Source organism: Seriola lalandi, unplaced genomic scaffold (assembly GCF_002814215.2).
Source record: "Seriola lalandi dorsalis isolate HSWRI2012SDOR001 ecotype SW California unplaced genomic scaffold, Sedor1 jcf7180002054957, whole genome shotgun sequence".
In the NCBI taxonomy this organism is placed as follows: domain Eukaryota; kingdom Metazoa; phylum Chordata; class Actinopteri; order Carangiformes; family Carangidae; genus Seriola; species Seriola lalandi.
In genome coordinates this window covers 384,020-399,019 of record NW_019525508.1, presented here as the reverse complement: position 1 = coordinate 399,019, position 15,000 = coordinate 384,020, and the positions used below count along the sequence as shown (strand labels likewise).

At 42.4% G+C, this 15,000-nt stretch overlaps 1 protein-coding gene across 1 annotated transcript in view; it reads left to right on the top strand.

The window, feature by feature from the left end:
* The window catches only part of ptprt (protein tyrosine phosphatase receptor type T), a 314,644-nt gene that overhangs the window by 20,338 nt on the left and 279,306 nt on the right, over positions 1–15,000 (top strand). The gene's annotated exons all lie outside the window — the stretch shown is intronic.

The following is a 15,000-nucleotide window of genomic DNA, read 5'->3' as shown; positions in this document are numbered from 1 at the left end:
TTTTCCAAAGATGTTGTCGTGAGCCTGACAATGAAAAGTCATGACCATCTCTTTCTCCCTCTCTCTACATTAATTGCCATATAGTTAATTGCTAAAGAGCATCCAACAATCAAAACCAATTGTTAGCTTAGAAAGGTTAGGCGCTGCATTAGCATTTAGATGAGTGAGAGACCCAGAGAGAGAGAGGGAGGGAGGGAAGGCGAGAGAGGGAGTAATTATACTTCGCTCTGTGGTTCACATTAGTGACTGGTTGTGTGTGTGTGTGTGTGTGTGTGTGTGTGTGTGTGTGTGTGTCTGGACATGTGATAATGAATTTTCACACATAGCTGTCTGCAATTTGTTTACCTGCTGTGGAGCGTCACTTACCTGTGTGTGTGTTCGTGTGTGTGAATGTGTTTGCGTGTGTGTGTGTGTGTCTGTGTGTGTGTGTGTGTGTGTGTGTGTGTGTGTATGTATGTGTGTGTAAGCATAACTATCCATTTGTCAGGTTCTGCTAAGAGCTGCAGATATCTGCTGCCATATAAACAAAAGTTAGTTTTCTGTGTTTGCACATGAACACAATCCAGATATCTTTAAAAAGCAGAATCTGTCAGATGAGAAATGCTTAATGTATTGATGTTATTTATAACCAGTGCGTCAAGAAAACCTGCATTTAAAATGCTGTGAGGAGATGAAGCAGATTATGATGATTATAGATTTACAGATATCAAATCTAGACTTCAAAACGAAATGCATCTGTTATCAAAATAATTTTTAAAGCTTCCTCCAGTGTAAAGGTCTGTGTCCATGTGTAGTGTGATTATAGATCAGCTCTAGCTTCTATATTAATACTGTGAAAGTATCAAAGCCTCAGTCCACAGAGAAATGCACACAGCCTGTATTCAGAAACTGAGCCTTAAAACCAGCCGTCAGGACTTCGGGAACTTTGTGATGTCACAACAAAGCAGTCACCAAGCCCCAGAGCCTCCTCTCTTCTGATTGGCTCACCGACCTGTTGTTACTAGAGCTCCAGAGAGAAGCCAGAGAGAGGAGATGTAAAACTACACTGAGATGAACCACAGAAATATCTTATTATGGATCAACACTTCAAGTAAAACACAGAAGAAGAAGAAAATATGGAGCTTTAATAAACATCTAATAAAGAAATCTGGCATTCATTGCACTATTGATGCATTTAAATCAGTAATCAAAAAAAGTACTGAGGTTTGATAACCAGGCAACTGATTTGAGACTCAACCTGCATCCAGACATTTGCAGCCCAGTCAAAAACATTAATTGGAGTCTAATTTGAAATTGAAAAAGAACACCTTGTGAAGCTCAGTCCACTTTGAACTGTGTTGCTGCTTGTGTTGTTTTTGTTTCGTCTGTCAGTCTGAACTCAAGGTAACGGTCCCTGACTAAAGGAAACCAAAGTTTTCCCCAGAATCCTAAGATTTAAACTAAACTCAACTTTAACCTGAACTGAACCTGATCTCAAACCATGAAACTAAACTCACTCACTAACCAAACATCAGAAAGGTCTGTAGACTGAGTCTGGCCCCCAGAATGATAGCAATACAAGGACACACACACACACACACACACACACACACACACACACACACACACACACACACACACACACACACACAGGTCCACAGTTAGTAATGCGCTGGTATCGATAGCACCTTGCAGTTACATGACATTTGCAATTAGAGGACTCGCGGCGTGTTTGTGTTCCTGAGCGTGTCATTGCGAGCGCAGGTCAAAGGTTAATTCCCATTAATACTGACTGATAAACCAGACCTGACTTATTGATCGCTCCCTCGCTGCCCCCCCTCCCTGCTTCCATTTCTTCTCCTTTTTGTCCTTTTCTTCTTCTTCCTCTCCTCCCCTCCTCTCGCTCTCTCCCACAGGATTATTCCCTCCCTCACTTTATTTTATCATCAGCTCCTCTCCAGCTGAAAAAGATGAGAACAACAACGGCGTAGAATTTGAGAGGGGGAAGGTCGACGTAGGGAGATAAAGCAACGGAGGGAATGAAGAGAAAATGAAAGTGAAGGATGAAGAGAAGAAAACAGAGAGAACAAAGAGAATTTAAAGACAAAAAACAGGGAGGATGTAAGATGATGAGGAGGGGAGTGAGATAGAAATGTTAAATATAAAGCTTTATTGATAAAAAAAAAAGTGTCACATAATGAAAGTGAGAAGAGGAAGAAAAGGAAAAGAAAAGAAAAGAAAGAGCCGTAAAATCAAGCTCTTAGCTACTGAATCAACTTTTTATTTCTATTAACAAACGACGTGAAACCATCTTGACTCTTTCACCTTTCCTCTCTCTCTGTCTTTCAAGTGTCCACCCTGCACACACACACACACACACACACACACACACACACACACACACTCACACACACACACACACACACTGAATCACCATACTGTGTAATTTGATAACACCCATCTGTGCTTGGCCATGATTATAGGTAGTAAAAAAAAATGCTGATTGCATGGTAATGTGTGTGTGTGTGTGTGTGTGTGTGTGTGTGTGTGTGTGTTCTCGAGTGCTAAACGGCAAAAAAAGGCTTCTTTATATTCAGCGTGCAGGTGGTACTTGCAACTGCAATCCTTCAGCTGTTATTATCGAGCTACTTTCATGTGTGTGTCTGTGGGTGTGAGACATCAGTGCACTGCTGTGTGTTTGCACCTGGCAGTGTGCTGATGGGTGACTGCTGGGTCCAGGTGTGTGTGTGTGTGTGTGTGTGTGTGTGTGTGTGCGTGTGTGCAGGGTGGAAAAAAAGCCAGGTCACATTTGTCATTGAATTATAAAAAATATATTCATATATGACATATATGATATTTATCTGCTTCTCTGTGACATTTTAAGGAACTTTCTTTTGGTTACACATGGATAAATATTTGGTTTATTGAAGGTTAAATCAAACCAATAAGTTGAAATTTGAGGTAAAACAGTCACAAGGTTACCATGCCAACGGAGAATTCAAGCCCAAATATGGTGATATTTGATTTTATCGCATGGGGGTTATAATTATATTATTGTATTTTATTTTTTACTTATTTTTTTAAATAATAACTATTTATATTATTATATTTTATGTTTCATGTTTCATGTATTTTTCATAATATATATATATATTATATTATATTTTATATTTTAGCTGTTTTTATAATATAATTATATAATTATATTTTATGTTTCAGTTGTTTTTTATAATATGTAATTATATGAAAAATTTAAATAAATAAAAATATATATTTTATGATAAAATATCGCATTTGGCGGGAAATATCATGATTTTTGATATTTTTGAATATATACATTATTGAATAGCAAATATCATGATATTCACTTTTTTGATAATATCACATATAATATATTTCTCACCATATATTCGATATATTTCCTGCTATATTTGATATTATATCCCACCATATTCGATATTATCAAATATCATCCCAAGCCTAATGAAGCCGTACTCGCATTACTTCCATTTGTGTATTACACATATAAACCTGTATAGAACTGGCTGATTGAAGATTCCTCCATGTTGGATCTTTGTTTTCCTTCAGAGGTCACATGACCCAGTCTCCGCTGTTAGTTGTCGATCAGAGTTGATCATATACCTGAAATCAGGACGAATGGAACGAGGTATTGAAATGTGGAGAGCTGTTATATTTCCCCTTCAGTCTTTGTGTGTTTTTAAATAAAAGTCAATGAGGAGGAGGGAAAAATTTTCATTTACAGCCTGACTGTGATTTATTGTGCAGCACAACTTCCATCATCCGCCTCGTATTAGATGTTAATGTCATGCGGCACAGTGCGGCCCATATATCTTGCTTTGTACTGTACTGTATCCGCCAGTACATCCACAAATGGAAGGCGATGCCTGGAGTTAATGTAAATGCCGGGACCGTTTGGTATGCCAGAGAGAATGTGGTGAGTGTTTTCAATCAGTCCCTGTGCAATCATGAGCAGACTATTCATTCTCAGTCAAATAGATTATTTTCTCCCTTGAAGGGCAGAGTAAAGTTTTCATTCGTTTTTTCTTTTTCTTTCTTTTTTCAAACCTAAAAGTGCAATATATGGAAAAGCATAAGACTGTTCTGCATGGGCAGGCTTTCTGTCAGTTACAGTACTCTGAGGAGTTTCACTCAGTTTAGGCTTTTTTATTTTTTTTTTGTAGCTGGAGCAAAAAGAGAAAAAGGAATAATAAGAATAAAGAGAAAGGAAATGAGAAAGGTGCACAAAGAGAAGCTGAGATTGGAGGGAAAACGGTTGAAAGGACAGAAGAATGGCGTGAGCAGAAAGGAAAGAGATGGATTCAGGAAGTTTTAAAAAAAAAAAAGAGGAGAAGAACGAACGAGAGAGTGAAAACCGACAAACACAAATAAAGAGAAGGCACAACTAGAAGCTAAAGAACAATAACAGTAGTTAACATGTAACTGAATTTTCACAGTAAATAAGAAGAAGAAGAAGAAGGAGAGGACGAGAAAGAAAGACCTTAATTATGACTCTGTGGTAAAAAGCAGATCAAGGGTCGGTGCCGCAGCAGCAGAGACGTGTCAGCTCAGTGAACACAAAACCACGAGAAGGTGACGCTGTTAAACCGAGCGTTGTTCGTGTTAATTGTCCTCCGGATGCTCGGAGTGTGAAGAGGAGAGAAAACATCTTTAATCTGGCGTCTTTCTGTTGTCACTGTTGTTTGTTAAAGAGGAAAAACAAGGAAGTGAAGCTGGGAATCGAGCCGTGATGTTGTGCTGCACAAACCTGGTGAAGGAATCAGTGCGTAGCATTACATAGCATTCTTTATTTATTGATCTATTTGTTGTAGTTCATACTGTTTTACTGACCGCTGAGAATCAAGGCTTTAGCTAGCATTCTAGCATGATGCTACAAAAACAGAGGAAACACAACCGGTACGACAAAACAATGCTAATGCTAAAACGGTGATACAGAAAGTCAGAAATACACTATTAAAACTATTGATGATAGATTACAACAGTTTCCAATTAAATAGACCTGTCAGACTGCTGTGCAGAGAAGCTAGCAGACAGAAATCCTATCGACACCATGTTGTTAGCATGTTAGCATGGTTGGATGCCAAGCAGCTAATGACTGTGAAAACAGCTGCCAGGGAAGCCGCCACGCTAGTCCGTAGCCTTGGGAGGTGATTATTTAATGAGGCTAAAAACCTCCTGACATGTGCACACACACGTGTGTGTGTGTGTGCACACATGTGCACACACACACACACAAACACACACACGCATGCATGCACTGAACCCCATCCTTATTCCAAGTCAGTGACCTAAAGGCTCTAAAATAGGAAGTGGAGTTTGTGTGTGTGTGTGTGTGTGTGTGTGTGTGTGTGTGTGTGTGTGTGTGTGTGTGTGTGTGTGTGTGATACCTTTGATCAACATCAATAAAATACAAAACTAGTTTTTCAGAGAAGTTGAAGCCTCGTTTTCAACATTCACGTATCAAATCATCTTAATTAGTTAATTGGTAAACACAATTCAATTTGCAAAGCTTAATTGCACCTCAAATTCTTTCACACTTCCTCTGAGCCCTTTGATGAAAAGTTGTGTGTGTTTGTGTGTTTATGTGTGTGTGTGTGTGTGTGTGTGTGTGTGTGTTTATGTGTGGGGGTGGTGGATTGAGTGAGTTGAAAGCTTCGTCATCCTCCTGCCCCCTTTTCAAACTCTAAACGAGAGGCTACTTTTCAAGCGTTTTCAAGGCTTCGGTGGCTTTTCTGTCAGTGATGTGCGGCGGAGAACGCAGCCTTTGATTAGCCTCCCAATCAAATTACAGCTGTCTACTTATCCATTTTCCCAAAAAATCTTTTATCCCTCTTACAGAAATTGGAGCTTTAAAATCTCAAGCTGAAAGAAGGTCATTTTGTTTTCTTTTTTTTTTTTATCTTTAAAAGCTCCACGGTCCATTTTTATTTTCTCCATTTGATGTGTTTCCAATCGATTGAAAAGTCTTTTCTTTTGCTTGGTTCCAAAAACGGCAGAATCTCATTAAAATCAATCACGTGTGAAATATTTAAAAGCTCTTTGTTAAAAAAGGAAACCAGTGTTGTCTCGAATCTGGACGTTTGGACGAAGATGATCTGAAATTTTGTTGTTTGGATTTCACCCAGCAGGGTCGGCTGTCACTTCAGATCACATCACATAACGTGGAACTTGAACGCACCCTGCGGGGGAAGTTGCATATTTTGATGCTGCGGATGTAAAGGACGCAGCAAAGTGAACAAACACGATTTGATCAACAATTAAAGCGGCTGATGGAGCTGCTGCAGGGCTGAAGGTCAGCGCTGCCACGAGACACAATCACATAAAACTTAAATGATGCCTCTGGGGGGGGGTGATTGTTGTAGGATTAGATAAGATGATAAACCACCGAAGAAGAGAGCTAGTAAGAATAGATGATGTGGAGGAGTGGTGCAGTTTGTGATTTCTGCAGCAGCTTGGCCCCTGATCTGCTTCCTAGGCTGCTTCAGGCAAAGGAAGGAGAACTGTAGAGTTCATGTGCTGATGGTGAATCCTGGGGAGTCGTCTGATACGACTTTGTGTCGGGCGCGGATGTTTTAGTCGAGCCGGATGAGGAGCTGCAACATGGCCGCCTACTCATTCACACGGATCATGTTTTTCAAAGTTTATCCTCTCGCCGGCTTCCTCTCTGTTTGCTGAGCTCGAACACGTGTGTGTCCACGGTGTGAAAGTTCACGGGCCGACGCTTGAGATGCGCCGTTTATAATAGATGCGAAGAGGGAAATGCTTTCCGCTGCTGCAGTGTCCAATCTGAGCAATTATGTTGGATGTTGAGATTTAAATTCGTCTCTCTATTTCTGTTCCTGTCCGTGCAATTGTTAAAATGTTTTCTAAAGTTTATGTGAGAACAGAATTTATGATAAAAGACAAATTTCAACAAAATCTGATGATGTAATGATGTTTAGCGCCTGTGTTAAAGGGTTAGACCGGACACACTGGGGTGTAGTGACATCATACCAGCAACATGACATCAGACTGACTCCTTTAACTACAGTGTCAGTGTCTCGGCTGAATCTGAATCTGATACCAACATGAAAAAAATATATATATCATAAGTATTTTTTAACCATTGTAGCAGCTGAATGTGAAGACAGTGACATTTTAATGACGTTTTCTTAATTTCATTACTAATGAAAAGAAATCCAACATTTAAGCTGCCTGCAAACTGTATGTAGAGAGAGAGAGAGAGAGAGAGAGAGCTGCAGCAGCTACGCAGGAAGTAAATGTGACAACCACAGCTGCATGTACCTCCATTTTTGGACGATATCCGCACCTTAACACTCAATAACAAAACCCCCCCCCCTCTTTTACTCACTCGCCCCACACGTCAGGATCCACAGTATTCAGCAGCCGCTCGGTGTTTGAACAGACTGTGAGTCCAGGGACTCGGAGAGTCACCGCACCGAGTCCTAGATTCAACCCCTCGATAAAACTAGAAAGCTGCTCGTCATTAATACGTGACGGGCTGTGGAAATAACATGAGGAAACTCTGGAATTTGTGAGAATGAGGTCAGTGTTTGTGCAGGGGGGGGGGGGAGAAAGAGAGAGAGAGAGAGGGAGAGAAAGAGAGAGGGAGAGAGAGAGAGAGGGAAAGAAAGAGAGGGAGAGACAGAGAGAGAGACCCCTGGATCTTACAGGTTAAGGTGTTTCTGTAGCACAAACCACTGACCTGACCAAGAGCCAAGCTGTCCTTCAGTGTGTGTGTGTGTGTGTTTGTGTGTGTGTGTGTGTGTGTGTGTGTGTGTGTCCATGCATAGGTAGTGAGGCAGCGCTGTGACAGGGAGGAGAGTGGGAGGATGTATCTGTCAAGAGTTCAGTGTGGTGTGTTAGTGTGCTCGGTGTGTGTGTGTGTGTGTGTGTGTGTGTGTTGACCACTGTTGAAAGCTGTCAGAGGGAGACAAGTTGAGGTGAGGCGAGGTCCCTGCGGTGTGTGTGTGTGTATTTGTGTGTGTGTGTGTGTGTATGTATGTATTTGTGTGTGTGTGTGTGTGTGTGTGTGTGTGTGTGTGTGTGTGTGTGCGGGGGGAGAAAGTGATGCTGTGTTCATGTGTTTAGAGCCTGTTGTGAGTGTTTTTGTGTGAGTGTGTGTGAGACTGTGTCTACTGGGCTGTGTTGAAGCTTCGTCTCACCCGACTACCCCGGTCCAGACCAGCTGTCAGTCATTTTGGTCCACACACCCCCACCACTACACACACACACACACACACACACACACACACACACAATCAGATACAAACATAAAAACAAAAAACTAAAATGAGTCGTAGCTCAGAATCACACACACGTTCAGACCTGCTCTTATTAGATTTTACCTGTAATTCACTTCATTAGTTTCTCTGACATCTCGTCCAGAAAGAGGAAACGACGCGTCTAAATGCTTTATCTAACAAGTCAGGTCACACACACACACACACACACACACACACACACACACACACACACACACACACAGAGGTCTTGTTAGGAGTGTGCAGCTATGAGAGATTAGCATCTCTGCTCAGGCGGCTCATTAATCACAGTCTTCATTCTGGCTACTGGCCTGCATTATAGATGAACACACACACACACACACACACACACACACACACACACACACACACACACACACACACACGCCAGCTTGTCAATATTATGGCCCCATCTTGTCTCGTATTTCTCCGAGCTAACGTTAGATCTATGGACTGGAGCAGAGAGAGAGAGACTGAAGCTTCTGTCCTGACACAAGACAAACACACACAGAACAAAACTTTGACACGGGCGGCCGCCATGTTGGTTTCTTTAAAGGTCCCATATTATATAAAGTGAGATTTTCATATATTCTTTGCTTATAAAGCAGGTTCGAGTTCTATATTAATACTATGAACGTAGACACTTGTCTCATGTGAGAAGTAAACGAGGTGTTTCTGACTGTGGCGCTGGAGGCCCAGGTAATGTCATCCAGAGGAACTATATTATCAGATAAGTACCTCAGTGTGTATAAGACATGCCTGAGGTTTGATCACCTGATTAGTCTCACCTGGCTTCATAGATAAATACAGCTGGGTGTCATCTGCGTAACGATGGACATTTATCTGGTGCCACATGATGCTAATGCCTAAAGGAAGCACACTCAGTTAAATTAAATTGTATTTGTACTGCGCCTAATCATAACATACAACATTTTACAATATTATACAACATTTTACAGTCATGTTTTTAATGTTTTTCACATGTTTCCACGTTCGTTTTATGTGTTTTTATGCGATGAACTTGGTGCATGTTATTTCTTTCTTGTATGAAAGGCGCCATACAAATAAAGTTTATTATTATTATATTATTATTATTATCTTCTTATGGATGAACACAGGAAAATAGTAAATTATGGGACCTTTCACCATAATCATGATTGTTCTCTGACCTTATTGTAACTTGACCTTAATGAAATAGTTATATAAACCCAGAACCTGACCTTTCCTTAAGTTTGAGTCAGTGTTTTGGGGCGGAAAAATAACAAGTCCGTAACCATCGCAGTGTAAGTTTAACTCTGGAGGCTGATGTTTCCCCGCTGATAATAACACACCTATGTGTTGCTGTACCTTTCTGATGCTGTCTACGGGAGAACACACACACACAGACTTGACAGATGTCACGTCCCTCGTGCTCTCAGTCTGTCTCTGCTGTGAAATTAGATTTTGAGTGGAAGGCGCCTTGAGGTGGAGGTTGTTTTGTCGGACCAAGGTCAGTGATGGGTCAGCTGGAGTCATAGAGGGGGTGGAAATACATTACAGTTTAACATTTCAGTCTGAAATAGGCCAATGGCAGGCTCTGGGGAGAACACACACACACACACACACACACACACACACACACACACACACACAGATAGAGGAGCCCTTGGGTATGCCTGTCCTTGCTCTCCGGTCAGGTCGAAAGGCTGACCTGGTTTTAACAATATGACCTCAGGTTGTATAAAGACACACACACACACACACACACACACACACACACACACACATATATATATATATATAAAATCAGGACAATGATGAAAGACAGAGTGGTAGATGTGTGTTGGAGGGTTATGCACCTGTCCAAAGCTATAAACACATACACACACACACACACACACACACACACACACACACACTCTCTCACACACACACACTCTCACACACACACACACACACTGACATTCAAACAAATAAACACACAGATGCACAGGTAACTGCGTTTCCCTCTACATGTACTTCAGTCAGAGCGGCACCTTGTAGTTTTTGTGTTGTCTACTCCGTGGCTTTCTATAACACACACACACACACACACACACACACACACACACACACACACTATCTATTTGTAGCTTGAGAAGAGGAAGCTTGGCTCATTCCACCCATAAAGTCCCCGCCGGTGATCCATCTTCGTCATGGAGGGAGAAAGCATAAATTTTGTCTATAACTGTTTCGGTCGACTCTGAGGAGAGAGAGAGCAAGATAGGTAATCAATATGTGTGTGTGTGTGTGTGTGTGTGTGTGTGTGTGTGTGGCAGTCAGTGGTTCACAGAGACCTATCTTGCATATCAATGAGTGGAGCTAATCTGTTTTTGATGAAAGCCGAGGTCAGGATTAAACTGGTTAAACCTGCAGGTTATCACCTAATGAAACTAATACAGCTGATACTAACTGGTGACCTGTTAACGAGTGCGTCAGCGGGTCAAGTCCAACCAATACAACAGCTGCTTCCTCGTCTCTGTAAAAACACTGCTTTAACTAGAACCACCTCCTCGTGGTCGTATCCCTCCGCCACTCAGACTAGTTCCAGGTCACATCTCTGTTCATCCAGAGTCAGAGAAAATGTGAAACTTTCGTGTGAAATTTTGTCATAATTGATGTGAGAAGTCTTGAGTTATGGCTAAAAAGTGTTTTGTCAGGTCACTGTGACCTTGACCTTTGACCTTTTGGCCACCAAAATCTAATCAGTTCGTCCTTGAGTCCTAGTGAATGTTTGTTTCCAAATTTGAGCTCTGGAGATATTGTGTTCACAAGGCCAACATCATGTTTTGTGAGGTCACCATTACCTTGATCTTTGACCTTTGACCCCCAAAAATCTAACCACTTCATCCTTGCGTCCTAGCGAATGTTTGCGCCAAATTTAAGGAAGTTCCGTCGAGGCGTTACTGAGATATCGTGTCCACGAGAATGAGATGGATAGACAACCTGAAAACAACATGGCTGCCGCTCTAGCCGTCGTCAGCGCGGAGGAATTAAAAGTTCACCAACTTCTGCTGATGAAAATATTCAGAGCATACAAATGCAGCATGCATATGTTGAGTCATCATCACACAGTTCAGAACCTGCTTTTGTGAGCGTCTGCAGGCAGCTGCTCGCACCGCCCGCCGCTCGCCACCCGCCTGATTTGCATAAAGCAGCCTTGACCCCTCCTTTATGCAAATGAGGAGAGCCTGAATGCATCATATCGACGCTTCAACATCGACCTAGTTCAAAACCGGTCAAAACACGGCATCAGTCGATGCAGATCAGATCAGAACTGGAGGAGAAAGACCTGACCGAGCGAAACGCGACCTGAATAACCTCCGTCCGCCGACGTGTCAGCTGCGTTCACAGTCTGGAGTCCAGGCCAAATGTTTAGTCGTGTTGGAGGCCTGAAGCGGCGCTGAGAGGAGGTTTCACCGCTGAACCTAATTTGAATCAAACATTAAGGCTGCTGGAGGTGCAGAGTGAAGGGCCACTTCAACCTACACATCCCCGTTATGAATATTAACAGGATTAAACCGACTTTAGCTCGAAGGGAAATTATGTCGAGCATCTGTGCAGCGTGTTAGCAGGGCAAGTGTGTGTGCTGCGAGAACTTCACGGTTTCATCTTGTGTGTGTGTGTCTCTCGAGTCTTTGTGTGTGTGTGTGTTCAGGTCGTTGTTTAAAACTAATTTCAGTCCAGCTGCAGTAATGGAAGCTTTTACTTTGTTGTGAGTGAAGTAGACGTGGGACGTGTCCTGGGACGGACCTTGTTCCATCGAGGCTCGTGTTCGGTCTTTGTTGGAATTACAAATAATCTAATTTCTGTTATGCAGAATAGAAATGTATTAATTTTGCAGTTTATTCTAAACAATAAATAAATAAATAAAACAGTATGGGCTCTATATTTATCCACTTTTTCTATTTTAACGGTGGAATCGGGATCCTGTAGGAGTGACGACTAGTTTTTCCAGGTACCTGATTGGTCAGTAGTTTGGCTGTTGACAGGTTTCGATCTGATCCTCTGAAGTGAACCGTCGCAGGACTGAAAACTCAGAGTTAAACCTGAAGTTACCTCGATAACCTCGGGGTAACGGCGCGGTCGACGCCTCATATTGACACCAACACGGCCGATGGGCGCTCAGATGAACACGTGTGTCTCTTGTCACTGAAACGGCGAGGGCGCCGGAGGGGAAAACGAACAAAGACACAGGAGTGAGACGGAGCCCTCGGCGTCAGATAGTGGCTGTGATAAAATGAATGAATAATGAGAAGTGCATGTGTCTCTGTGACAATAACAATATAAACGTCTCTAAATGTGACAGTAACTCACGGATGTTAAAATGTCACATTTAGAGACGTTATTTTCAAATTCACGGGTGGGAAGATTCATGTTGATTAACGAGCTGATTAGCTCAGCTCTTCCTCTCTCTCTTTGTTTCTCTCTTTAATATCGTCAGTAAATAATTACCATAAAATAAAACAAGTGCCTTTTTTTAAATCCTGAGCTGCTGTGAAGTGACGAACGTTTCCTCCGGCCTCGTAAAAAACAGAAAACTCATAAAATTTGTCAGAACAAGATGATTAGCTACTGTAGACTGCACGTCCTGCATTTTCACTGCTGCTCACTTCTGATTACTGCGAGAGAAACAGACGCTCAGGGCTGTAAAGAGAGTTTGTACATGACACACACACACACACACACACACACACACACACACACACACACACACATATGTAAGTGCATGCTCTGGGCCTCGTGTGCCGGTACACACAGTGTTTCATGTAACATAAGTGCATATGTGCTCGTGTGTGTGTCTGTGTGTGTGTGTGTGTGTGTGTGTGAGAGAGACAGACAGACAGAGAGAGAGAGAGAGAGAGAGAGAGAGCTGCTTTTGGCAGTAAACACACTCCTCTTCCTCAGCTCTGGGAATTCAGTGGGTGATAAATAAGCACTACTTGCACTTATTCCCAAGTGTGTCTGTGCACACATATGCTTTATAACACTACACACACACACACACACACACACACACACACAAACATGTCTTACTGTTCAGGCTGCGCTGAACTTTTTTCCCGTTTGCATGAAAACATTTTACATCCACACTGAAATATTAAAACTGAAAAACGTCTGAATCTCAATCACAGTTCAGTTGTTATGGAGATATTTAACTTTTTCTGTTCGTAGACGAAACTACGTGTTAAAACGAGACCAGGTCTAAACCTCGTACATGTCTGGACCACCTCCGGTCACGTCTCCTAAACTTCAGTGACACAAATCGACACACATACTCGTGTCTGACTCTTCCTGGCATTCAGGACGAGTCATCAAAGATGGAGTCAGAGTTGTAGTTCTGCCGTTCAGCTGGCGTCAGGTCCGAGGCGCAGGTCAGCGTCTCGGTGTGAAACCGTCGGCTCGCTGCGGAGCGGAGGCCAAGCAAGAAAAAAGTTTTTAAATGTAGCCGGGATTAACCCCTCACCGATCACTGATGTGTAGACACGCTGTGTGTGTGTGTGTGTGTGTGTGTGTGTGTGTGTGTGTGTGTGTGATTAATTCTCACTAACAGCTGCTGTTTACAGCCCTGACTGGTCTTCATGTCAGACTAAAGTATGGCCGCTCTCAGCGCTGCTTTCCTTCCTCTGTCTCTCTCCCAGTGTCTCTCTGTGTGAAATCTAAAACCGCTGAATGAATTATAAATGCTCATTGATCGGCTCAATAATTAACCCAGATGTAATAAAGACGTGTTCATACGGCACTGCCAGCTGTGGCGTGGCAGGTACTCAGACACAGGCCGGTCAACGAAGAAGGAAAGGCTCGGACATTGTTCTCCAACTGAATTGCGAGAGGTCAGAGGTCGGGGGTATTCAGCTGAATCTCAAGGTCAAGTGAGACTCCTTTCAGCTGCCAGAGAAAAGAGAGAGAGAGAGAGAGAGAGAGGTGAGGAATAAAGGAGGAGGAGGGAGAAGAGCGAGGTCAAGGAGAGAAGACTTCCATTTCAACCTCAAATATGTTCATCATCAAACAACAGCAGCACAGGTCACATGATTCAAACGTCTGCCTGGATGCAGGCGGCAAGGCAAGTCCTGCACAAAAATCCTGCTTTTTCTTAAGTGTGATTAAGGTTTAATTTCTCCTTCGCTAAGGGAGTTCTCTTAAAATGTTTCCTTAGTTTTAAAAAGTTAAAAAAATCAGGTACTTTACAGCAATGAAAGACATTTTACAGTAGTAAAATTCTACTGTTTCCATGGAGACCGTTGATTTGCTGCCATTGGCACCTGTGAGACCCGTCGTCACTTTTTGGGAAGCCGCTGACATCAAAGAAGCCGCTCTCTCCTCCTCCTGTGGTTTTGACGGGAACTTCTTTGGTCGCTAACAACTTCACTGACTTTAAGTGATTCTTGAAGTTTAGGAAGAGAAAACCTCAGGGCGGTCAGCTGGCCCCTGTTGCCTGAAACTGTAGAGCAACCATTAATTACGAAGGAGCTGGACGAGCTCAGCTGCAGGACAGTGGATTGATCCGGTCAAATCTGTGACGTGACATCAGTTCCTCCTCAGTAACGTTGTCCATTACGTTCTCCCACTCTTCTTCATGAGGTTATTTGCTTGATTTATCACAATAAACTTGGTCATATCGCAGTTAAGATGGAGTCAGAGGTACCTTTAGTTTGTTCCTTAGTTTGGTTGCTAAGGTCTTTTGTGCAACGGGTTAAGT